Raw genomic sequence first — 377 nt, 5'->3', positions numbered from 1 at the left:
GATCCCGGGGGCAAGGCTCAGTTCAGTCAGCGAGAAGCACAAGGGTGAGCCCTGGCCACAAACTCCTCCACGARTTACTTCCTGCCACACGCCTGCAGCCTATCTGGTCCGTAGGCACCGTAACACCCTGTGCCCACCCCCGAGGGCTCCCACCCCCTGCACCTTCTCCGTTGCGTTATTTCAGAGGGGAGATGGAGGGAAGAAGAAGGGGCTATTTTCTAGGTGTGTTTTTCCTGTAGTTTTAGGATTGCCAGGAGCTGGATCATTTCTGTGTCTATGTGCATCGAGTTTGTTGTGTATTTAATAAATATTGGACTAAAATGCTGCTGCTTTCATGGTGGGTTTTTGTGTTTTTTTTCTTTCTTTCTTTCTTTCTT

Source organism: Malurus melanocephalus, unplaced genomic scaffold (genome assembly GCF_030028575.1).
Source record: "Malurus melanocephalus ecotype Western Australia unplaced genomic scaffold, MMel_1.1 scaffold_228, whole genome shotgun sequence".
NCBI lineage: Eukaryota > Metazoa > Chordata > Aves > Passeriformes > Maluridae > Malurus > Malurus melanocephalus.
This window is presented reverse-complemented; position numbering follows the sequence as displayed.